Source organism: Macaca nemestrina, chromosome 19 (assembly GCF_043159975.1).
Source record: "Macaca nemestrina isolate mMacNem1 chromosome 19, mMacNem.hap1, whole genome shotgun sequence".
Lineage (NCBI taxonomy): Eukaryota > Metazoa > Chordata > Mammalia > Primates > Cercopithecidae > Macaca > Macaca nemestrina.
Window position 1 is genome coordinate 79,121,240 of NC_092143.1, and position 26,287 is coordinate 79,147,526.

Genomic DNA, 26,287 nt, shown 5'->3' on the forward strand with positions numbered 1-26,287 from the left:
CTAAGCTCAGACCATGAGTCTGCAAGAGGAGGAGGGTATTTCAGGGGGATCAGCTCAGGCACACGGAGTCCAGCTCCAACTAAAAAATACCATGGATGGGCCGGGAGCTGTGGCTCACGCCTGTAATCCCAACACATTCGGAGGCCGAGGCATGCGAATCACCTGAGGTCAGGAGTCCAAGACCAACCTGGCCAACATGGTGAAACCCATCTCTACTAAAAATACAAAAAATTACCTGGATGTGGCGGTGAGTGACTGTAATCCCAGTTACTCGGGAGGCTGAAGCAGGAAAATCGCTTGAACCCGGGAGGCAGAGGATGCAGTGAGTCGAGATCGCACCACTGCACTCCAGCCTGGGCGACAGAGTGAGACTCTGTCTCAAAAGAAAAACAAACAAACAAACAATAACAAAAAAAAAAAGACGGATGGACAAACTATTAAGTGGGTGAAAATGGTGATGAAAGCGACCCCCTTTTCTGCATAATTTAATAGGATTTACATTTTAGGACTAGATTGTGCCTTCTGATTTTTAATCAATGGGTTAATGTGGAAAAAATTTAATCTGTTTATAAGATGATTGAGTGATCAATTGATTTTTACTGAATTAACTTAATTAACCAGCTGTTAGGCCTTATATATGTAATGTCTAAATTTACAAAATAAGCCTTATGAAACAAAATTAGCCAATTTCACTACTGAATAATCACTGAAATCACCCTGAAAGACAGACATGTGGACTTATGAAGCATGACAATGTGTCATTCAAGGAAAGTGGTTTTTGAAAATTTGTATTTAATGCCTTTTTAAAATTACAACTCTATTAGAGTTAGATAAAAGAGGCTCATGCCTGTTTTGTTCTTATTGATTAGACTAATTTAATCTGATCAATTTTAAATTTGAGGGAGCTATTTTAGTAAAATGAAAGTGAAGATGACCTGTCTGTAAGTCTAAGAAGAATTGCAATGTTGCGTTTCAAATGTAGTGTATCAAAAAATTACGCATTTGAAACGAGACTGAAGGCTTATTATCACAAAGATAATTAAGTATGCTTTGGTGGCTTTTGCAGGCAACTGAAATGTCTTTTGGGTACTGCCTATTTACATTCATTCCTAAATGATATCCACCGCCCTTCATATCTTGCTGTGGGAACACCCAGCTGTCTAACTTGTAGTTTCTTAATTGAGGTCAATTATCTTACTTTGCTCAGGACAGGTAAATCTATCTCCAAGAAATTGTAATGGTCAAAGGCAGTGTGAACCCATAAAAATCGCCACTCCCTGACACTTTTTAATGTAATAATACAATTGTCTGCCCAAAACTGAGATGCCTTTTCAAACAGAAAAGAAAAAATATGTGTTTAGAATGAACATCACTTTTCTATTCCTATTTTTACCTATTTAGAAGAATTTTGCATATAAATAATTGTGTTTTTTAGTTTATTTCTAGAAATAACCATATCTACTTGTAAATCATTATTTGGGCCCTGTTGGGTTTTTTAAGCAATTAATATCTTAAATTATATTGTTATAAATAAAATTATTAGTTATTAATGTCAACTAAATTTTTTCCATGTACTGATTCCTTTCAAAGTTATATTTAGGATTACAAAGTTCTACAGACATTGAGTTTTATACAAAGGTAAACAGAAAGAAATGTAGAAATATCATAAAAATAATGTAACAGCTCTTTGGGATTATAACTGACTTATGCTCATATTATCAAAATTGGAAGTGTGGTCGAGTGGGTTTAAAGCCAGGAGAACTGGTTCCTGGCTCCAGGACTCATTGTAATGAGTTGTAAGTCCCTGGCAAGATGTCTTCAGGTCTCCTCATGTTCCTCAAACCGACCCAAACCTCACCTAATCTTTGTGAATAATGACTCTGCCATAAGCCACCCTGCCCGGTTGTGGGAATCAAAACAGAATTTCTGAAAGGTTTTTTTTTTGAGCCTTGATTTAACAGGTGACTGATGGAAGAGACCGCAAGTTTTTGTTTGTTGATTTGTTTCCTTGCATGTGTTTAAGTAGAAACTTAAAGAGGATGAAAAACTATAGATACGAGTGGTTCTGAGAAGGCAAAGCTCTGCATTACCCTTTGTCTTTTATTTTGAAAGACAGATGAGAAAGAAGGTTAGGAAAAATGCACAGCAAATTACCAAAAAATATAAATTGGCCAGGCGCAGCAGCTTATATCTGTAATCCCAACACTTTGAGAGGCTGAAGTGGAAGCATCACTTGAGCCCAGGAGTTTGAGACCAGGTTGGGCAACATAATGGGATCCCATATCTACAAAAAAACAAAAAATTAGCTGGGCATGGTGGCATGTGCATGCAGTCCCAGCTATTCGATGGGCTGAGGTGGGAAGATCACTGGAGCCAGGGAGGTCAAGGTCAATGCATTACTGCACTCCAGCCTGGGGAACAGAGTAAGACCCTGTATCAAAAAAAAAAAAAAAAAAAAGAGAATAAATGACTATGCAGATTGTCTTAAACTTAGGAACATATCAGATGTCCCACTACAAAAAAGAAGGTATTTTTCAAGCGATATAAATAAGGAAGTAATGCAGAAATTCAATTTTCCATGACATACTAAATGTGAAGTGTTTTAGAAAGTGTGAGATAATACTTAAGTGCAAGCTGTTATCACATTTTGTAAAAGCTAGAAAATAAGAATTGTCAGATGACAGTGACATATGTTAATGCAGAAAGGCATGTACTTTTCAGATGATCTTGATAATTTCTACTCGTGAAGTGCAGCATGTAGATATCAATAAATGCCACTGCTATTTGAGGAGCATCATTACTCTCCAAGCCCCTCACAACAGGCGAACAACAGGTCTCCAGCACAGCCCTCTCTAGGTTGGGCAGGGTGGACATGAGTGCAAGCGCAATTTGTCTAAGGATGTCCAGAACAAGCTTTGTGAGTGCACACATCCCAAACCGTAGCACAAACCTGACAGCAAGTTAGAATAGGCCCTGTTGGAGGGGATGTGAGGGGCATTCCGTAAGTGCGGCACATAAAGAAAACTCACAGATATGAGAACCTACTGCGTGCAAGGGGCAGGCCTGTCTATAATATTTGATGGATCTGGGGCAAGAATACAAATGTAGATTCATATACTATATATCTAGATATTTGAAAGTTATGGTCAGTCACAGAGGCTCAACACTTTGAGAGGCCAAGGCAAGCGATTGCTTGAGCCCAGGAGTTCAAGGCCAGCTGGGGCAACATGGTGAAATCCTGTCTCTACAAAAATACAAAACTTAGCCTGGCATAGTGGTGCACGACTGTAGTCCCAGCTACTCAGGAAGCTGAGATGGGAGGATTGATTGAGCCTGGAAGGTCAAGGCTGCAGTGAGGCAAGATCACACCACTGCACTCCAGGCTGGGCCACAGAGTGACACCCTGTCGGAAGGAGGGAAGGAAGGAAGGAAGGAAGGAAGGAAGGAAGGAAGGAAGGAAGGAAGGAAGGAAGGAAGGAAGGAAGGAAGGAAGGAAGGAGGGAGGGAGGGAGGGAGGGAGGGAGGGAGGGAGGGAGGGAGGGAGGAAGGGGAGAGAGAGAAAGAGAGAAAGAGAGAGAAAGAAAAATAAAGAAAGAGAAAGAAAAAGAAAGGCAGAAAGAGAAAAAAGAAGAAAAGAAAGAGGAAGGAAGGAGAAAAGAAAGAAAAGAGAAGTTATAAAGCAAGCTAATGGCTGGAAAGTAAAACACAATCTATCCCCCTTCCTAACAATCTGGAAGGCCAGTCTCACATGTAGAATGTTCAGGCTCCTTGGAATTCTGCACCAGAACATGGCGATTGGCCATCCACTTTCTCTTTCCACCCTCAGCTTCACTCTGCACCCACAAGGGCCCAGTGGGTGCCTGGTCTCGATGCTCCAACTTGCACATCGAGCCTCTCCCCACCGTTTCCAATAGCTGTTGCTTGGCTGCTCCCCAGCTAAAGAGTGCATGAACCAGGGATGCCATTCACCCTGATCTGGAGGAGAGGCTGGTGCAGGCCTTAGATGCGGGCTCGAGGAATGTTTGGGTAAAGAGTTCCAGGGACCCCAGTGTTCACAGCATGGCTTGGGAGAGGGACACATGGGCCCCAGTGGGCACTTCCCCTTGACCCCATGACTCCACTCCCTGTGAGGGTCATGGCTGGAGGAGGGGTGAAGTAGGGGACTCTGAAGCACCAGATGGAAAAGGAGTCCCATTGCCTGGGTCCAAGGGTGGTGCTGGCAGGGACCGCCAGGATAAAGTTGTAATAAGGTGAGTCAGTTCATCACAATACTTTTGACCCACAGGTGGTTTCTGTTTCTTCCAGATAATACAAGACATTTTAATTGTCTGCTCAGAATTGTATCCTTAATATTCCAGAGTGATCCGTAATAAAACAGTAAGCAAAAGAATTTGTCTTCTAGATCATGGGTAGCCAAGTGGCAAGAAGATTTACATTTAGTGAAGGTGGGCACTACATTTAATACGTGCTGGACTCATTCTCTTGTCTTCCCTTTCTGAACAGTAACATTCAAAGAGCACCAGGTAGACCCAAGCAAAGTAAGTGTCTGCCTGGAGGGTGAGGGGTGGAAAGGAGCCCTGCAGAGAGTGAGGAGGTCCCCACAGGGGGCTGGCCTGGCACAAGGGTCACACCAACTTGTATAGGGTGAGCAGGCCCTCTCATGTGGGGTAGGGAGGGTGTGTGCAGAGGGAGGTGGACATGGGAGTGGTGGTGATAGAAGACTGGGTATAGCTTGGAGACTGACCAAATAAGCCAATATGCTGAGGATAATGGGAGGCAGATTTCTCACTGCCCACCCCAGTGGGAAAGGAGAAAACCAGCATGAACACTGTTGTTTGATTGGAATTGGAGATATCAAGGTTTTCAGTACAGAGAGATAGACATAGAAATAGATACAGGGGTGTGTGTGTGTGTGTGTGCGTGCGTGTGTGTGTGTGGTTCTGTACACTGCCAGGCGTGGGAACATCAAGCATCCAATAGCAATGAGCACATGCAGTGCCCACTGCTTAGTTTCTTTTTTTTTTTTTTTTTTGAGACGGAGTCTCGCTCTGTCGCCCAGGCTGGAGTGCAGTGGTGCGATCTCAGCTCACTGCAAGCTCCGCCTCCCAGGTTCACGCCATTCTCCTGCCTCAGCCTCCCGAGTAGCTGGGACTACAGGCACCCACCACCACGCCCAGCTAATTTTTGTATTTTTAGTAGAGATGGGGTTTCACCGTGTTAGCCAGGATGGTCTCGATCTCCTGACCTCGTGATCCGCCCGTCTCGGCCTCCCAAAGTGCTGGGATTACAGGCGTGAGCCACTGCACCCGGCCCCCACTGCTTAGTTTCTAAACAGCATTTTCCACTAAGATGAACCAGGGCACCTTAAGAAGTGGCTGATTCTGGGACAGGGGCGGGGAATGCACAAAATGAGCCGGGAGTCTCTCCTCGTGCCAATGAGCCAGGCAGTGCTCCAGGAACAAGAGAACCTAGCAAAGGGACACAGAACCGGCTTGAAGGGGCCCCCCACCAGATCTGGGACATTTTTGAGCTTACAAATAGATAATGATAGCAATAGATATAACCCACTGAGTGACATTACAACCCACAGGACCATGTTGCTATAAATAAGAAAATAAATGGGTAACTTGAAAGTTTCATGAGGAACAGGATATTTACAAAGGATCAGAGAATCTCTCCCTAAAATATTTGTCATTTACTAAGGGAAAGAAAGGATAGCGTTAGGGAGGGGAAGCTGGGAGACACCACCTTAATCAGGGGATAGAAGTGAATGTTACCACTAATGAGGCAAATGGAAACGTGCCAGGAGCAAGGTCTCAGTGAGAACACAACCCTTGTGATATTCCTGCAAAGGGGCATCATCTGAGTTTTACCACGAGGAAACATCAGACCCACCCAAATCCAGGGACTTTCTACCAAATAACTAGCCTGTTATCTCCAAAAGCCAGCGTCACTGCAATCCCAGCACTTTGGGAGGCCACGGGGTGCAGATCACCTGAGGTCCGCAGTTTGAGACCAGCTTGGCCAACATGGTGAAACCTCATCTCTACTAAAAATACCAAAATTAGCTGGGTGTGGTGGCACGTGCCTGTAATCCCAGCTACTCAGGAGGCTGAGACAGGAGAATCACTTGAACCTGAGAGGTGGAGGTTGCAGTGAGCTGAGATCGCAGCACTGCACTCCAACCTGGGTGACAGAGAGAGACTCCGTCTCAAAAAAAAAAAAAAAAAAAAAAGGTCGGGGTAATGAAAGTCAAGGAAACACTAAAATTATTCAGGACTGAAGAAGACCAAAGAGATGACAACTGAGGCAAACTGATTGCAGGCAGGGGTCTGTAAAGCAACACAGCCATGACAGCCACATCAACAATGGTGCCAAGACGGACATGCTGGGGCTGGGCACCTGGAAGTCCCCTCCAAGCCAGGTGGCCGAGGCTGTGAAGGTAGCGATCAACACTGTGTACTGCCACATCGACTGCACCCATGTGCACCAGAACGAGAACAGGAGCAGCTCAAGGAGCAGGTGGTGAGGCGCGAGTGGCTCTTCATCAGCAGCAAGCCATGGGGCATGTGCCACAAGGAGTGCCTGTGAGAAGATCCTGCCGGAAGGTGCTCAGTGGCCTGGAGCTGGACTACCTGGACCTCCACCTTATTCACTGGCCAACCGGCTGTCAGCCTGGGAAGGAATTTTCCTCGTTAGATGAATCAGGCAACTCATTCAGGGGCTGGTGAAAGCTACTGGCATCTCCAACATCACCATCTCCCGGCAGAGAGGACTTTAAACAAATCTGGCTTAAAGTGTAAACTGGCTGGGCACGATGGCTCACACCTGTAATCCCAGCACTTTGGGAAGCCAAGGCGGGTGGATCACGAGGTCAGAGATCGAGACCATCCTGGCTAACATGGTGAAACTCCATCTCTACTAAAAATACAAAAAAATTAGCCAGGCATGGTGGCACGTGCCTGTAGTCCCAGCTACTCGGGAGGCTGAGGCAGGAAAATTGCTTGAACCCAGAAGGTGGAGCTTGCAGTGAGCTGAGATGGCACCACTGCACTCCGGCCTGGGCAACAGAGTGAGGCTGCATCTCAAAAAAAAAAAGTGTAAGCCAGCAGCAGTTAATCAGATTGAGCACCACTGTAAGTCCCTAACCCAGGAGAACTTAATCCAGTACTGCCAGTCCAGAGGCAACATGGTGACTGCCTATAGCCACCTTGGCTCTCCTGACAGGCCCAGCGCCAAGCCCAAGGACCCTTCCCTCCTGGAGGACCCCAGGATCAAAGTGATTGCAGCCAAGCACAATGAAACTGTAGCCAGATTCTGATCTGGCTCCTCACACAGAGGAACTTGGTGGTGATCCCCACACCAGTGACACTGGAACACATTGCTGAGAACTTCAAGGTCTTTGACTTTGAACTGAGCAACCAGGATATGACCTCCTTACTCAGCTGGAACAGGAACTGAAGGGTCTATGCCTTGGTGAGCTGAGCCTCCCCCAAGGATCACCCATGCCATGAAGAGTTTCGAAGCTGTGGATGTCTTCTCTTCCTCAAGTAACCTACACCTGGTTTTCCCACCTCATTGTTTTCTTGCTAATGTAGTACGGCCTGTATCCCTCGGCAGCGGGGCAGCAATCTGCAGTGATTGCTGCCAGCAAGGGCTTTTCAAGCTTGATGTCAGGTCTGAAGAGCAGCATCAGTAGAGTGGAATTCTTTTCCCACTTTCTTTGCCATTTTTGCTCAGCTGAAGAAAGTACAACCTGAATACCCTTTTCTGATTAAGAAGGAGCAAAATCTGCAGAGTCAAAATAGTGCCTCTAACAGTTGAGTTTCGGCTGCTTGGAACTATAATCCTTACAGCAAGACTTCTCTTTGCCTCAGATAAAAAGTGCTTTTGTGAAAAGAAAGAGAGAGGGAAAACAGAAGGCAATATAAGACTTTGGATTGAGTCGTTTTGCTGCATAGAACATTCAGGATAATTGAAAAAATGTAACGGAGGATTGAGGATGAGATGGAGGTATGTGTCTTTTAATTTTCTGATTGGAATGGTGTAGTGTGGTTATGTAGGAGATGGCCTTGTAGCAAATACATCCGAAAAATTGGGGCGAGTTGGGATATGACGTGGACAAACTACTTTCAAACAACTTAGGAAAAAATCGTTGTGTAGTGTACTCACAATTTGAAGTTTAAAAGTTTCTTTAAGCTTGAAAGTTTCACATTTTTAACAAAAGAAATGCTTTAGCAACAGAAGCATGGCACACTTACAATAATAGGATAAATAAGCAAGTCATAGTGATCCATGACAGTTAAAAGATAATCTTTCCCGATGCATTGGCTGGCATCATTAAGAGGACGTTTCCCTTTGGGAAATGGTATTAGGACAGTTAATGTTTTACATAGTTTATTTCTTTTTTTTAAATATATAGACAGTCTTACTCTGTGGCCCAGGCTGGAGCGCTGTGGTGTGAACACAGCTCACTGCAGCTTCGAACTCCTGGGCTCAAGGAATCCTCCTGCCTCAGGCCCCCTAGTAACTGGGACTACAGGTGCACTAATTTTTCAATTTTTTGTGAAGATAGGCGTCTCACTACATTGGCAAGGCTGGTCGCAAACTCCTAGAGTTAAGCAATCCTCCTACCTTGGCCTCCCAAAGTGCTGGGATTATAGGTGTGAGCCACAATGCCCAGCTGTATGTAGTTTCAAATAGGAATTATAATAGCAGGGGGAATTGTTGTTTTTCTTGTGATTTGGAATAACACAAGGGAGAAGTAAAATAATAAGTAAAACAACATGAACAAACAGAGAAAAACAATAATCAGTTGCTTTTCATAGGAATAAAGCCATCTAGAAAGGCACGTGAAGTGTGTGGAATAGAGGCCAAATGCGCAATATTGATGGAGGGGGAGTCTAATGCGTCGGGAAAGGGAAAGCCATCAGGATGGGTGAGCAGAAATGATCACAGTTACTTCAGTGCACTCAGGAAAGGCCGTGTAGGCCAGCCAGAATTAGGAGTGGTGGGGAGTGGAGCCCGGCAGAACCGAGCCGTGGTCTGTATTCTTGGGACCACAGAAGTGAGGTAAGCCAGGAGCAGACACAACTGGAGTCCGACCAACAAAACACAATGAGTCAGAGTCTAATCCAAACCTGTTCCATCCCTGGTTGCCAGGCGAAGGGACCCTCTCATTAGGTTCATGGACTGTAATGAGGTGAGTCACCAGAAATTAAAGGAAACGGTAATTACAGACAGGGCCATGCAAGGTCTGGGAGGAGTTCGGTGGTCATCTGTCCCTCAGGTGAAGGAGGAACGGGGAAGGCTTTGACTTACTGAACCCGTGTACTCAAGAGAGCTGCCACGTTCTGCTGTCTGCCCCTTGCAGACCCTGATGAGCCTCAGGGTTGCAAATGCCTATGGTCCCACCTGTTTTAATCCCAGCCTCCCCATCTGGAGGGAACATTGTCTAGGATAAGGCTAAAGAGCACATTCCTGGAGCCCAGGTACAGGTGTCCTGGGCTTCTGGGGGCCAGGTGAAGGTGTCTTGTTTCTGCACCAAGTAGGCAGCAACTGCATACGTGGGTCCCCTCCCTTTTGTCACCTGGAGGACAGGACGCAGAAGAGGGTAGAGCTGACCCCAGGACAAGCGCCTAAGCAGTGGAAGCAGCTGCATGTTATTTCACTTTTTGAGGTACATCCTTTTCCTTGCAGTTATATGTGTAGTTCCAATGCACACATCCTGTATTTGTAGCTCTAATTGGACACTCCAGAAATTCTCTGGCCTCTGCGTTCTTCTGTTCCCACGTTTTCAGTAAGTCCTTTCAATTACTTTGACAGTGGGTACAACTGCCTTTCTCAAGCAGGAAAATCTTCTCACTGTTTCTCCTAAATTAGAAAGCTGTTTATACCTCATTTATGGTGTGGCAGGAGATCCCGCAAATCAAAGCAATTTTCTACTAAACATTATTTACCATTTTCTGTGAAATACTAACATGCCAGGATAACCACAATTGAAATGTATTCAGAGGTCACATTTTAACACTAAGCAAATTGGAAACCTCTGAAAAGATCCCTTAAATATTCCTCTCTTCTGTCAACATTTTCAACCTGGAACGTCAACCATTTATGCTTGATTTCGTGTAACTGAGATTCAAAGCACTTTAGCAATCGTGATCCGCTTTTCTGTCTTCACTGGTGCCAGCATGGCATGGTCAGGATTGTCTGCACATCTGCATTCAGCATTCATTAGATGCAAAGAGCATTCATGCATAGCCTCCTAATAGATAGGGAGAGGATGGTTTTGAAAGTGTTTTAAAAATATTCTGAGGGGGAGAGACAGAGGGTCGAAAAGGTTGAAAAACTACCTACCAGGTACTATGTTCACACTTGGGTGATGGGATCATTAGAAGTTCAAACCTCAGCATAATGAAATATACCCAAGTAACAAGCCTGCACATGTTCCCCTACATCTGAAAAAATAAAAATAGAATAAAATTTCTTTATGATTAAAAAATTTTTGTTATACATACACACACCTGTTAGAACTAATAGACAAATTCAGCCAAGTTGTAGCATACAAAATCAACAAGCAAAATCAGTTTTGCCTGTATACATTAACAGTGAACAACCAGAAAGAAAGTTAAGAAAAAAATTCCATTTACAAAAGCGTTAAGAAGAGTAAAATACGTAGCAATAAACTTAGCCAAGCAAGCAAAAGTCTTGTACACTGAAAACTACAAAATGTTGTTGAAGAAAATGAAAGAAGACAGTAATAAACGGAAAGACATCCTGTGTTCATGGCCGGGAAGACAATCTTCTTCACATACCAATATAACTCAAATGGTCTGCAGATTCAACGCAATCTCTTCCAAAATCCCAGTGACATTTTTGTGGAAAAAGAATATTCCATCCTAAATTTCAGATAGAATCTCAAGGGACCCTAAAGAGTCCAAACAGTCTTGAAAAAGAAGTACAAAGTTGCATGTCTCACATTTCTTGATTTCAAAACTTACCAGAAATTTACAGTAATCAAAGCAGCCTGCTACTGACATAAAGATAGACATATATAGGCCAGGCACAGTGGCTCACACCTGTAATTTCTATAGTTATTTTTTTTTTTTTTTTTTTGAGACCTGAGTTTCGTTTTTGTTGCCCAGGCTGGAATGCAGTGGCACGATCTTGGCCCACTGCAACCTCCGCCTCCCAGGTTCAAGTGATTCTCCTACCTCAGCCTCCTTAGTGGATTACAGGTGCCCACTACCATGCCCAGCTAACTTTTTTTTTTTTTTGTATTTTTAGTGGAGACAGAGTTTCACCATGTTGCCCAGGCTGGTCTCGAACTCCTGACCTTAGGTGATCCACCTGCCTCAGCCTCCCAAAGTTCTGGGATTACAGGTATGAGCCACCATGCCTGGCTGGAAGTCACAAATCCTGTGACCTCTGGCCCCATGACTCTTGAGCAGGAAGGAATTGTAGACACTATGCCTGCATCTTAGCAGAGTTCAGACCCCTCCCATAGTCCAATTCTTGTGGCCTTTCATTAATCTTACAAAGGTGGTTTTCAGTCCCTGAGCAAGAAGGGGGTTAGTTTTAGTGAGAGACTATTGTCATCCTCACTTTCAAGTAAGAGTGGTTCACATCTGTAATCCCAACACTTTGGGAGGCCGAGGTGGGCGGATCACTTAAGGTCAGGAGTTGGAGACCAGCCTGACCAACATGGTGAAACCCCATCTCTACTAAAAATCTGAAAATTAGCCAGGCATGGTGACAGGCACCTGTAATCCCAGCTACGTGGGAGGCTGAGGCAGTAGAATCACTTGAACCCAGGAGAAGGAGGTTGCAGTGAGCCAAGACTACACCACTGCAGTCCAACCTGGGTGACAGAGTGAGACTTTGTCTCAAAAAAATAAGAATAATATAAAAATAAATTCCTCCCAAAGTTAGCTTGGCGTATGCCCAGGAATGACCAAGGACAGCTTGGAGGTTAGAAGCAAGACAGAGTCAACTATGTCAGATTTCTCTTACTGTCATAATTTTGCAAAGGCAATAATTGCCAAATGATCCACCAATTTCACTTCTGGGTGTATATCCAAAAGAAGTCAAAGCAGGGTCTCAAAGAGATATTTGAACCCCATGTTTATAGCAACATTATTCACAGTAGCCAAAAAAAAAAAAAAAAAAAAGAAGTAGCCCCAAGCGTCCATCAGTGGATAAATGGATAAGCAAAATGTGGCATATACATACAATGGAATATTATTCAGCCTAAAAAAGGAAGAGTAAACTAAAAATAGAATCCTAGCTGGGCGTGGTGCCTCATGCCTGTAATCCTAGCACTTTGGAAGGCCAAGACGGGAGCACTGCTTGAACTCAGGAGTCTGAGATCAGCCTCAGCAACATGGCAAAACCCATCTCTACAAAAAATACGAAAACTTAGCTGGCCACAGTAGCGCACACCTGTGGTCCCAGCTACTCAGGAGGCTGAAACAGAAGGCTGAGCCTAGGAGGCAGAGGTTGCAGTGAGCCAAGATCGTGCTGCTGCATTCCAGCCTGGGTAATAGAGCGAGATTGTCTCAAAAAAAAAAAAAAAAATCGTAAGTCCCCACAACTGACTGAAAGGACCCCCTCTTGGCCAAGGGAACCACAGAAAATTCTTAAAAACTTAATTCCCAGCCATGACAGGAAGGGAGGTCAGACATGCCTCATAATACCCCCTTCCTTTCGGAGTTCAGGCACAACTGACCAGCATTATCATTAAAATAGAGATAAGACTGACAGAACAGACCCTCTGTGGCAATAAGATACCGAATTATAAATAAGAGCAAGACTCAGTCTCAAATAAATAAATAAATAAGACCCAAGGCTATGCAAGGATAAGGTTAAATCACACCCTACAAATGATAAAATCTCCTTAAATTGTTTTTTTCAATTATATAACATGGCTTATTTTCCAACCTGATTCTAGTATAGCATCACATGAGAGACAGCAGACCCCCTTATTTTAAGCATTCCTTTTTACTGACTTGACGTGTTTAGATGAAGCTTAACTCCTGCAATCAATTGCCAACTAAAAAATCCTGAAAACCCACCTATGACTTGTAACCCCCTGCTTTGAGATGTCCTGCCTTTTCTAGACAAACCAATATATACCTTTCATTTATTGATTTATGATTTTACCTACAATTCTTGTCTCCCTGAAATGTAGAAAACCAAACTGTAACCCAACCACTTTGTGATCACTCACTCAGGGATTCTTGGGTTTGTGTTTTCTCCTGGCCACAGCCACTCATATTGTTAGCAGTAGCAAATCCGACGGGTGTGCAGCAAACTCAATTCTTCCCTCGGAGGAAAGAATTCAGCCCAGCCAAAGGTCATAAAGCAGAGTGAAAGACCGAGGCAAGTTTTAGAGCGGGAGTGAGAGTTTATTAAAAAGTTTTAGAGGCCAGGCATGGTGTCTCATGCCTATAATCCCAGCACTTTGGGAGGCCAAGGTGGGGGGATCGTGAGGTCAAGAGATTGAGACCATCCTGGTCAACATGGTGAAACCCCATCTCTACTAAAAAAAATAATAATAATTAGCTGGGTGTGGTGGCACGCGCCTGTAGTTCCAGCTACTCTGGAGGCTGAGGCAGCAGAATCACTTGAATCCGGGAGACAGAGGTTGCCGTGAGCTGAGATTGCACCACTGCACTCCAGCATGGCGACAGAGCGAGACTGTGTCTCAAAAAAAAAAAAAAGTTTTCGAGCAGGAACAAAAGGGAGTAAAGTACACTTGGAAGAGGGCCAAGCGTTCAGCTTGAGAGAGCCACATACACTGGCCTTTGACTTGGGGTTTCACACATTGGCATGGTTCTGTGGTTTAGGTCTCTCCCCGCTTGATTTTTCATTAAGGCGGGCCGTTCACATGCACAGTGGCCTGCCAGCACTTGGGAGGGGCTGCTTGCACAGTGCATTTGCTGAAGTTGTGCACATACTCATTTGAGACAATTTTCCCTTACCAGTCAAGTGTTCCTAAAGGAAGGTCGGATTCCAGATAACTGTGCTATTTTGCCTCTTAGTGCACGTTCATGAGCCCTCTTGCCCAGTTCCCAAGATCTCATCGGGGAGCTGCTGATCACCACCTTCAGGTGACTGCCTGTCCCCGGCATCAGCTGCAACCAATTGTTATTTTCGAGACAGTTGAACAACTGCCTGACCATCACCTGATGGTCGCCTGACATTCCTGGGCAGGAGTGCGGCGGCCTTTCCCGCCCTGCTCATGTCTGCCTAGCTACCTACTCTGACAACATAGGCTCAGAAACAAACTTCTTTAAAATATTTTACAGAGTTTGGTTTTTCCAGTACAGAAGATAATTCTGACACATGCTACAACATGGATGAACCTGGAGGGCAAAATACCAAGTGAAAGAAGACAGATACAAAAGGACAAATACTGAATGATGACATTTCCATGTGGGAGCTGGAATAGCCACATCCATAGAGACAGAAAGTACAGTGGTGGCTGCCACAGGCTGGTGGAGGGAGACATGGGGAGCTATTGTTTAACAGGTCAGAGTTTGAGTTTGGGATGGAGAAAAAGTTCTGGAGATGAATAGTGGTGATAGTTGCACAACAATGTGAATATACTTAAAGCCACTAAACTTTACCCTTAAAAATGGTGAAAATGGTAAATTTTCTGTTGTGTGTATTTTACATTAAAAATAAAAATAATAAAATTACTTTCTTTTTTTTTTTTTTTTTTTTTGAGATGGAGTCTCGCTCTGTCGCCCAGGCTGGAGTGCAGTGGCCGGATCTCAGCTCATTGCAAGCTCCGTCTCCCGGGTTTACGCCATTCTCCTGCCTCAGCCTCCCGAGTAGCTGGGACTACAGGCACCCGCCACCTCGCCCAGCTAGTTTTTTGTATTTTTTTTTTTTTTAGTAGAGACGGGGTTTCACCATGTTAGCCAGAATGGTCTCCATCTCCTGACCTCGTGATCCGCCTGTCTCAGCCTCCCAAAGTGCTGGGATTACAGGCTTGAGCCACCGCGCCCGGCCGTAAAATATACTTTCTAAACTACAGTTCCTTAGTATAATTTGTCTGAGGTTGTGTTAATAATGAAACCGATAAACGATGTGGCTGGGGGCGGTGGCTCATGCCTGTAATCTCATCACTTTGGGAGGCCAAGGTGGGCAGATCACCTGAGGTCAGGAGTTTGAGACCAGCCTGGCCAACATGGTGAAATCCTGTCTCTACTAAAAATACAAAAAAATTAGCCAGGCATGGGGGTGCGTGCCTGTAGTTCCAGTTACTCAGGAGGCTGAGGCAAGAGAATTGCTTGGAACCTGGGAGGCAGAGGTTGCAGCGAGCCAAGATCATACCATTGCACTCCAGCCTGGGCAACAAGAGTGAAACTCCATCTCAAAATAAATAAATAAATAAATAAATAAATAAATAAATAAATAAATAATCGGACACAAAACACTCCTCTTAGAGCCCTTAGATTGAGGAAACCAAGGCAGACCAACATTTGAAGCTACAGGGAAGTGGATTTTGACTGAATGGGATCATTAATATACCAAAAACAAAGTCTAAATCAAGTACTCCGAGATTGATAGGACAAAGGATAAGATATGCCAGAACAAGGCAAATGAATGCAAGTCACTTAAGAGATCATAGAATTTAAGAAATAAAACGGAAGGCAGGTAGGAGCAGGTGATAAACCAGGTGGCGGTGTTTGAGGTTTCCGTAGCACTTGGCCTGGGTCTCCAGAGTGACAGAGACCACCCACATGGACCCTTCTTTGTAGCCCTTGATTTGAGATGCAGAGCTGCTTCCTCCGTAGGCCAGGACACCCAGTGACTGATAATAAAGGTACTAGCATGGTCATCATTCTTGAACCTTGCTGTGTGTTAGAAGCATGCTGGGCCCACCTACATCACTTACTCAGTCCTCCACATGGCTTGGGGCCTCACCACATGCCTGGCACAGAGCTGGGCCTCAAAAAAAATCTGTTAAATTGCTTAACAATGCTGGGAGGAAAATGGTATAATAGTTGTCACCAAGGTATGGACAAGAACTCTGCAATTCAGAGAGGTTAACCTACATGTCAAGATCACCCAGCAGGGGAGCCACTGTTCTAGCTTCCAGACCCAGCTCTGTCTTTCCAAGGCTCCCCCAAAGTCTTCTGTTCTGACGTAACAGCCAGAGAATCCTTTCGGGACAAAAATCAGATCAAGTCACTCCCCTGCTCCCTATCCTCGAAGGCTTCCAGCCCACTTACTGTAAACCAAGTGAAGGTGTTCTCCATGGCCTAGGAACCCCTGCATAACCCTTGCATACAGGCATCTCCCACTGATCCCTGTACCATCAGGGCCCGACTCTATCCTCCACCAGCACCATCGCCTCTCAGGGCCTTTGCACTGCTGTGCTCTCTGCCTGAGGTGCCATCACCAATTCTGGATTCTGCTCAAACAGCTTTCCCTCAGAGAGGCCTCTCCTGACCACATCATCTAGAGGCATCGAACACTCTGCAACCCCTCACCCTGCTTTATGCACACAAAATTATGTTATGTAATAAGATGTGAATTGGCGATTTCCCCCTTTAGAATGGAAACTCCATGAGTTCAGATACTTTTCACATTTTGGTCACTGCAACCCCAGAACCTAGTGTTCAGTAAATATTTGATGAATAATGAAGGAGTGACTGACAAGCTATGTAATCTTGAGGACACTAAGTTGACCTTACCCCAGGTCAACTTCCTCTTGCTATGAAGCTTGTGCAAACTGTCCCTTGAGCACAGAAAATCATGCCATAGCATACTTACTGAGTGTGGCATTTCCTGTGCACACACATCTGAAGTATATCACAACACACCTTGTCTCATTCCATAGGCCTCTCACCTTGCACACACGGCACAGTGTCTCTTCCTTGACTTCTCCTATGCCCATGGCTTTGACCTTCCTTTCTTAGCACCCTTCGCTCCCTAACAACCCAGATTCCAAGGCTTCATACCCTTAAATAGGTGTTACCCAAATCACCCCACACCAGCTTATTAATGGGGTCATTTCAAGGGAAGAGGCTCTCACAGTTCAGAACTTCAGCAGATGTCTTCAGGGTAAAGGATGGGGGATAGGCAAAAGGGAGCTCAAAGGAATATTGGTCTTTCTCCTTCACCTCACGTCCCTTGACTCAGGATTACTCTGAAAATAAAATTCATTCCTCACTCACAATGGCTCTTGGCTAAATACAATAGACAGCACGTCACTAATCCCAACTCTCTATGTGGAGTGGCCAGCCAGGGGAGTGTCTGCCACAAGAAGTCACCTGGCATAGCAGGACCAGCTGGGCATGGTGTCACGGACTCCTGCATCAGAGGCAGGTTGCAGTCGATATGCTCCAGGGACACTGGCATTGCCACAGTGCTCTGGTGATGGCTCACTGTTGAGTGGACAGCAGCTGCTCTTTTATAGGCTACTAGTTGTTGAGCACTAACTCAGCCCCAGGCACACAGCACCATCACATAACAAACCTATGAAATACTGGAGATTCTTGTTCCTACCTGTATGTGTTAGCTCTTGCTGCATAACAAACCCTCTCAAAACAGCGTAGCTTAAAACAACTGTTTATTTGTTTGCACTTTGAGCTAAGCTTGCTGGGACAGCTGGTCTCTGCTCTGTGGGATTGCAGCAGTGCTCACACATGCATGCCATCAGCCACCAGTCGGTGGCCTCACTCATGTGTCCAGCAGTGACTATCAGCAGGGCCCGTGGAGAAAACCAGGTCATGTCCCTCTGATCTAGCAGCCTAGGCAGGCTCCTTCAAAGGGTGTTGGTTCAAGCATTTCCAAGAGCAGCAAGAGAGGCAAGTTCCAACATGCATGCACTTTGCAAGCCTCTGCATGCTGCACATTTGCTAGTGTCCCATTGGCCAGACTAAGTCACACAGACTAAGCCCAGCTTCAAGAGGAGAGAAAACAGACATCTTTTCTTGACCAGGGAGCTGCAATATTATGTTGTGGAGTGTTGCAACACGAATGGGAAGAATTTGTGGCAATGTTTGCAATCCACCGTATTGCCTGTTTCAGCATAATGCCACATCCGAAAGAAACATAAGTCCAAACCCCAAAAAAGAGACATTAAATTGCATAACACACAGCAGCAACATTTCCTAGAAATCTGTTTTATCCATCCAAATCCCTGAAGTCCCCAATTTCAAGGCAACTGTCACAGCCTTGTTCATATCTACCCACAAAGTTCATATCTACCAGTCCACAATGACTCTCTTCAATTCCCCATGTCTCCTCCCACCTCCAGCCTTCCTCCTGCCTTCCAGATGTTTTTTCTGTCTTTTCCCTTCTTCCCCATTGACACTCCCCTTCACTCATGAACCTAATCAGCACCATAAATGACCAGCAGCAGAGAAATACAAACACAGAATCCTTAAGCAGGATCAGGGCCTATAGTAACCAGCCACTTGGGAGGCTGAGGCAGGAGGATTGCTAGAGGCCAGGAATTGGAGGCTGTAGTGAGCTATGATCATGCCATTGCACCCCAGTCTGGGCGACAGAGCAAGACCTCATCTCTAAGAAAGAAAAAAGAAGGGTTGATTGTCCATATCGGTTTATCACGTACAAATGAGTCCTTGTGTGGTCACCCTTTTTTGTGATGGTGAAACTTCACTCTGAGGCTGAAGGAGGATGAAAGCACTGCTTTGAGCTCTGTGTTGGGTGGCCTATGAGCCTCTGCCATTTCTCAGTCTTCTACGTATTGTTTCTGGAGGCTATTTATTTGAGACAGGGTCTTGCTTTGTCACCCAGGCTGGAGTGCAGTGGTGCGATCTCAGCTCACTGCAACCTCTGCCTCCCAGGTTCAAGGCTCCCACCTCAGCCCCACAAATAGCTGGGACTACAGGCACGCATCACCACACCTGGCTTTTTTTTTTTTTTTTTTTTTTGTATCTTTTATAGAGACAGGGTTTCAGTATGTTGCCCAGGCTTGTCTCAAACTCCTGGACTGAAGCAATCTGCCAGCCTTGGCCTCCCAAAGTGCTAGGATTACAGGCATGAACCACCACACCCGGCCTCTGGGGGCTATTTCAATATTTCCTCTGCCCCTGTGGGTTGGAATTACCAAGTGTAAGTTCATTACTGTGGGGTTAAGTGTTCCAGCTTTTAATATCCCATCTTTCTAAATACTATGGGGACATAAAAAAATAGAAGATAGTTACAACTACTAATTCCGAAGTCCATGCTGTGTGCCAGTCTCTGTATTTGGTGTATGATAGTTGACATCTCAATTAGCCTATTCCTCCCAACAGTCCTATTAGGGAGACATTATAATCTGCTTTTTCTACAGAAGGGAACTGATGTTCAGAGAGATTGAAGTCTCTCAGAGAGTGGGGTCATCCTGGCTCATAGTCCATTCTCCTGAATCTGGCTGAGGTCTGGCTTCTTTTGAGAGAATATTTTCTTGCTTCTTGACTGATGCTTGGAAGGACTTGCATAGAGCCTTTAGTGCCTGCTGGAAAAGTGGGCTGGTGTTGCCAAGCGGACTCCAGCCTTCACAGCAGAGCAGGAGTTCTGGTGCCAGGCAGCTGCTTACTTTGGCCCGGAGCTGTGTTCCTCAACGTTGGTTGCTGACATCCTTGGTGGTCTATCAGTGACTCCACAGGCTGCTGAGTAATTTCAAAGAACAAAATACATGAAAGAAGTGATTTATATACGTTCAAGTTTTCAATGTAAAATGAGATTTTTCAAAGAAATCCCAGATAGTCTTAAAATCACTTGGCTATAAGAACTGTTGGTCAGGCCATCTCAGCTATCAGTCTGTAGCTTGTCCTTGCTAACAGAGTTTCACATTATTTCGGTTGTTTCTGTTCATTAAATTGGAGTTTTCATTTCTTTCCACCGTGCATCTCATATGCACACATCACAATATGGAGCAGTGATTCACAAGCGGCTCATCAGGTGTAAAACTAGTGTTGAAAATTATGCTAATGCATTTCAAAATAATGTGAAAACAAATGTGAGTACTACTTCAGTAAATTTGTAGGTGTTAGAACAAGCGAATCTCCAACTGGGATGGTCTTGCTTAAAATGCCAACATTGAAAAATGCAAATGGATGGGAGTCTGTCACTGTCTTAAACTTTGCCAAACGAAAGTCCAAAACCACTGAAGCTGTTATATTATTTTTAAGGCCCTATGAAATTCCTTTGGTAAACTCCATGAATTCTCCCTAGAAAAATCTCAAAATAATGATTTCTTTTCCTCTTCTTTTTTTTTCTGAGACAGAGTCTTCCTTTGTCGCCTAGGCTGGAATACAGTGGCGCACTCTTGGCTCACTGCAACCTCCACTTCCCAGGTTCAAGTGACTCTCCTGCCTCAGCCTCCCGAGTAGCTGGAATTACAGGTGCACACCACCACGCCCGGCTAATTTTTGTATTTTTAGTAGGGATGGGGTTTCACCACGTTGGCCAGGCTAGTCTCAAACTCTTGACCTCGTGATCCGCCCACCTTGGCCTCCCAAAGTGTTGGGATTACAGGTGTGAGCCACTGTGCCTAGTCAGTAATGATTCCTAGAAAAAAAAAATCAGTTGTTTACGCAGAAAAAAAAAAAAAAAGACCAAAACAACCTTTAGAAACTGCATTTAAAGTCGCATTCCCTATAGCAGAAGTAGGTGCAAGTCACAGGATTCTTCAGAAACTTGGGAAAAGTAATGTTAAAGTTAATTTAAAATGTCATGCTCAGAAGGAGAAATAAAAACTACTTGTAGAATCCTTTTATCAAAGGATGCAGTAGAGGGTGACATGGTGTCAATGGCAGATAATGTGGAAAAGCAATTACTATCACACGTCCCTGCTAGAAGACACCGTGCTTGACAATCGGACAAAACCACTGCTGAGCAGAGGGTGAATCAGAGCTTGTGTGTACAGACATGACACGTCTAGGACGGGGAGTTGTTTGATGCCATTTTATTTGTTTATCACCGAAAACTCATCCAGAAAGAGAAAAGATCTTTGTTTAGGTAACTGTTGTAATGTGAGTCATAACACAGGCTGGAAAATGTGCATCAAACTCTCAGCTGATGGAATATTATCATTCAGGGTCCTCCTGTGCCAACGAGTCCGGGTGCTGGGAACTTCTGGAGTCAACATTCTGGCCCAGCACAACTCTTAGGGAAACACCATTCCTCGGGGATTGCACTCAGATCTCAAGCACCAAAACCAACATTGTCTGTGCTTGCTTTTCTGTCTGGACTTTGCTGGCTGTTGAAAAAATGAATGAGATTTTCCAAAAGTTTCTTCACAAACTGCTAATGCTAGTACAGGCCAGTTCCATGATTTTACCAGTTCAATCCAGTGATACAGCTCAGCAATACAGACAGGATCTCAAATATTCTGAACCACTCTAGGGCTGGATAGTATGATTTCTAATGTGGAGGGCAAAATTAGTATAAATGGCTTGGGCAAAGAGTTTTGATATGCTCATGTTCAATGTTGTTTTTCAGCTGTAAGATTAAAAAACAACAGGTTTATGACTTGAGTGGATTTTAAAAAACTCATCCAGATATAGTACATGAAGAAACACTTCCCGAAAAGCCTACTGAATACAAGTAAATGAATGGCATTGACTTGTATTCAGTAGGCTGAAGGGTCACACCAAGTGTGCAGAGTCTAAGGATTTCAGGGCTGTTGCAGAAAGACCAGGAGAGGCAGGTTACCAAAAATGGAAGTATAACTTAACCAAACTCAATTCGTATAATTTTTAACAAAAAAATTGTAGAATGAGAAGATGAAGAGAGGGAAAGTGAAGCAGAGATGCTATTTGAGCACTAAATCCTGATTTCCATGACAGAGGATGAATACACTGTCACAGCCCATACAGCCAGAAATTTTAAAGAAGAAAGCAATCCCTCTCCCTCTCCCTTCCTCTGCATCCGTCCCACTCTGTCTCTCTTTTCCCTCCCTTCCTCTGTTTCTCCTTCTCTTTGAGTATTTGTTATTAGGTATTGGATATATATATTTTAGACTTAGTGCTGCTCTGTCACCCAGGCTGGAGTGCAGTGGCACAATCTCGGCTTACCGCAATCTCCACTTCCCAGGTTCAAGCGATTCTCCTGCCTCAGCTTCCTGAGTCTCTGGGATTACAGTCGCTCACCACCACACCCGGCTGATTTTTTTATTTTAGTAGAGACGGGGGTTTCACCATGTTGGCCAGGCTGGTCTTGAACTCCTGACCTCAAGTGATTCCCCAGCCTCGGCCTCCCAAAGTGCTGGGATTACAGGCGGGAACCACTGCTCCGGGCTGGTATTTGTTACATTAATCAAGAATATAAAAATATTTTTGACAGTTTATAATATTGTTACCAAAAAATGTGTTACGTTGGTTAAAAATGAGAAAGTAAAGTCACTTAAAGCAGAAAGGAAGCAAAGGGGGTGTGGGGGGAAGGAGAATTGCAGCCAGCCAAGTGCAGAACTGGAGAACGGACGAAGCTGCCAGAGACCTCGGGAGTGGAGGGAAATTTGAGGACCTCTGAGCGCAAATCTCCCTCGCTTTTCCAGTGGCTCTGCTGGTTCGTTTTTCTACTTGTTTACTGCTTGATATGGCCTGAAAATGTGCTGCCTAGAGACAGGGTTTCTGTCCCCTCTCAGCTCTTTGCTTCTAATCTGTTCAGCACACTGGCGCGGCAGCCCTGTGACATTCAGGCACCGTGCCCAGGGCTGGAGAATGCCTGGCTGCCGTGGGATTTGCAGGATCTCTGCCTTTATTATATATCATTCCTCCTTAGTCCATGGCACTGCATCAGCAAGTGGCATGCGTCAGCTACGTGTCCTCAAATGTGTGTATTTCAGGAGCACAGTTGTCCTTGCACACAGCCACCCATGTATTGATGAAGCTCCTGCTGTCTTCCCAGCACCGTTCTACGAGGGCCTTGAGTTGACATTCAAAATCCTGTGAGCCTTCCTCATAGAAAGCATTAGACTGCCTCAAAACCCTTGCACAAAGAGTGGGATAGCAATAGATCTCAATCAACTGACACAGACCACCTGATACTTTCCACTAGGGTCACCCTTTTAGTTTCGTACCAGTTCTGAAAATATGAGAGACCTCATCCATGTATCCTGACCTATAAATAAGTTTTAAAAAATAAGCTAAAACCTTCAGGTCACATTGTCAGTAAGTTGCAAAATTGTCACTGGCACAGTGCAGATCAGTGCCACAGCGATGCCAGGAAAGGGCTGGGGACAGGAAGGCTGCAGCCAGGGGTGGAGTCTAGTTAATGCCTTAATGATGGCTTGGGCAGGAGGTCATAATTGGTTTGTAGTAATTGTTTTTACTTTCCCATAGCATGGCTTCCTTTGACCTAATTCCTCCTGGGCCCGAGCCCAGTGCCCTCTGCTAATTAAGCTGGCCGTATATGGACCTTTGGACATCACTGTTCCAGTGTATGCCGCAGTAGGCTGCTTCATGTTTTGATCTTCACACTGCATACTCAATACAGGTTACAATCGATTTTTCTTTTTTTCAGAATTAACGTACATGTTGCCAAAAGGTTTTTTTCATTGTATTTTGAAAAGCTGTTTTGGATTGTCAAAAATACCTTCACTACAAAAATTGTTGGAAGCTAGAGGCTTTTGTTCACAATTTATAAGATATTTTATTTCTAATACAGAAAAAAACATTTTAAAATTTAGATCTGTGGCCGGAGGCAGTGGCTCGGGCCTGTAATTCCAGCACTTTGGGAGGCTGAGGCAGGAGGATCACTTGAGGTCAGGAATTCAAGACCAGCCTGGGCTACATAGTAAGACCCCACCTCTTTCTTAAAAAATAAAATTAAATCAAAATTTTTAAGAAGAGAAAATTTAGATCTGCTTATGGCTGGCTTGAAGTTTTAGGGTAAGGGAAAGAAACTAGTTTTCCAAGCAAAGGGATTAGCATGTGCAAAGGCTCAGAGGCAAGAGTGGGGGGAAGAAAGACAAGCCCAGACTCTGAAGAGCCTGTAAACCAACATTTGCCTGTGAAGCCACAGTAGAAATTAGATAAGTCAGTGTACAAGCAGAGCGGGCCCCGTTTCAAGCTCTGGGCAAGGCTGGGCGCAGGACTGATAAGCAGATGCAGTAACCCGGGGAAGCACTGGCAGCCCTGCACACTCACCCGCCCTCCTCCGTGAGGCGCTGGCGCTCTTCCCTGCAGGATCAGAAGCCTGACAATCTGAATGCCAAGTGTAGGCGCCCTCTCAAGGACAGACTCACTAACCATGCCGCTTTTTCACAAGTGTGGGAATGGTCAGGAGGACCTAATACCTGCAGCTGTTCTGAGCAGGCCAGCCTCTCCCCGTAGGCACACCGGCAAGGGAAGTTCAGTGACCTGCAATCCCAGCAGGAGATGAAGAATGCAGGCAGCCTGTGGCCGAGACGCCCTCCCTGCCAGACAGCACTCAGGGCGGCACCTAAAAACCCTTCTCTCCTCACTAATTTTCTAAATTTCCTTCTGATTCTCATGGTCATGCTCTAGGGCTGCCCTGTCCGATACAATGGCCCGTGCCACCTGCAAGCAGCCACTAAGCACCTGATGTGTGGTTAGTTTGCAATGAGATGTGTGGGAGTGTGAAATACGTAGATTTCAAAGACTTTGTAGGAAAAAATCAAATGTGAAGTAGTCCTTAATTTTGATACTGATGTCACATGGAAATAATGCTATTGTGAATATACTGGGTTAAGGAAAATATCATTCAAATACATTTCACCTATTTCTTTTCACTTTTCTAAGTGACTCCCAGAAAATTGGAAATCACACCTGTGTCTTGCCTCTGGTTTCTGCTGGATAGCGTTGCTGTGGACACATGATTAAGTACAGTAGCACGAAAGTCAGGTGTCACTGGCCTGAACACCCTTCTGCCTCTCTGAGATGCATGTATCTGTCCTGACCATTGATGTGTTGTTTTCATATGAAACAGTCAGAGGGTGCCCAAAGTCAGGCTCCCCAGAAGTAGATTCCAAGGAAGCTTCATGTGCAAGTGGCGCACCAGGGACAGGTTTGTAGGGAGATGGGACAGACAGTAGGAAAGCAGGACGGGGGAGAAAGGCCAGCCAAGGAGAGCTCAGGCCCCGCCACAGAGGGGCAGCCTCCCCACCAGAGCCAGGCAAGGTGTATTTTCACATGCAGTCCCATCTGGTGGTCAGGGGTCAAGGGTTATACCGAGGGTGTGTGCAAATTTGCAGGATATTGGCCTGGGGAGATTTTCCTGGATAACTTGGGTGGGCCCAGTGTCATCTCAGGGACCCTCACAGTTAGGGAGGCAAGACAGTCAAAGTTAGAGAGAGGAGATGCGATGCAGAAACACAGATTAGAGTGATGCAATTTCAAGATGAAGGGAGGGGCTATGACCCAAGGAATGCAGGTGGCCCCTAGAAGCTGGGAAAATGCAAGGAATAAATTCTCCCCTGGGGCATCCAGAAGGAGCACAGTCCTGATGCCACCTTGATCTTATCCTTGTGAGACCCGTTTTGGACTTGTGATCACCAGAGCTGTAAGATAATAAATCTGTGTTGTTTTAAGCCACTGAGTTCATGGTAGCTTGTTACAGCAGCAGTGGAAACATATGTAATGGTCAAATACATAGCAATAACTTATTGTTGCCATATTCTACATGATAAATAACAGTATCAGTGTGTCCAGACTTGATGGCCACTCTACAGTTTAAAAGCTCCTGCAGCTTTCTGGTGCACAAATTAGAATGGCCAGCTATGAAAATTATTTTAAAGCTTATGATGACTTAGGTGTAAAGTCTGGGTGGTCTTGATCGAGAACAAAAATGAAGTCAGTCTGCTCTTCCATTTCCAAATTACAGAGTGTAATTCATCTTTTGAAGCAACTGAACAGCAGGGACACTACACTGACGCCCTGAGACTTTTTTCTAAGTCATGCCCCACTGCAGCCACTGAGGCCTCCTCTGCATAGGAGGGCCGGCTGTGGGCCTTGCTAGCCAGACGCTGGAGAAGGTTGACTATATTCCTTTAGCTCCCACGTCAAGGCCACAGTGACAAGATGTAGACCTTCTCTCATGGCAGGGAAGCTGGCAACCTCAAAGGCTTGGGGGTTAGAAGAGGCAGGATATGGCATGGGAGAATAAGAGAGTGCCCTGTCCCTCCTGCACTGATGGCACCACGGGAAGGAGAGGGAAAGGGAGATGGAAGAGGAGAAAGGCAAGCATTTGGGCTTTCCTGTTTGATCCTCCTCACCATCTCCTCTTTGAGACCAAGCCTTGTGAGGGGAGAGTTTAGAACACGCAGGTGATACACAGCATAGCTCAAGGTCGGAGG

The 26,287-nt window shown here is 45.0% G+C and overlaps 1 pseudogene; it reads left to right on the forward strand.

The window, feature by feature from the left end:
• LOC105478959 (aldo-keto reductase family 1 member B1-like) overlaps positions 1–7,554 on the forward strand; it is a 33,004-nt pseudogene extending 25,450 nt beyond the window's left edge.
• The last annotated feature ends 18,733 nt before the right edge of the window (positions 7,555–26,287 follow it).